The sequence below is a fragment of the Pteropus alecto genome, unplaced genomic scaffold (assembly GCF_000325575.1).
Source record: "Pteropus alecto unplaced genomic scaffold, ASM32557v1 scaffold206, whole genome shotgun sequence".
Lineage (NCBI taxonomy): Eukaryota > Metazoa > Chordata > Mammalia > Chiroptera > Pteropodidae > Pteropus > Pteropus alecto.
This window is the reverse complement of record NW_006438906.1, coordinates 4913500-4913752: the sequence shown is the minus strand read 5'-3', so window position 1 is coordinate 4913752 and position 253 is coordinate 4913500.

Here is a 253-nt window from a genome sequence, read left to right as displayed (position 1 = left end):
CCCATCGATCTATATATACGAGAGGGGGTATCATTTTAGGAATGGACGCTTATTGCCGTATGGTGTGGGAAAGTGTGAATTTATTGTCTGCTTGTTCTTTTTGTAATAACATTTTAAGTAAATAAAAGTTATTTCCATTTGTGGAGGAGGAGCAGAGGCGTGTGGCCTGCGAGGGCGAGGCTCCCCTGCAGCCGACAGGGGCCCGAGGGAGGCGAAGGGGCTCGGGGCTGGCTTCCCCCTGCCCCTCGAGGCT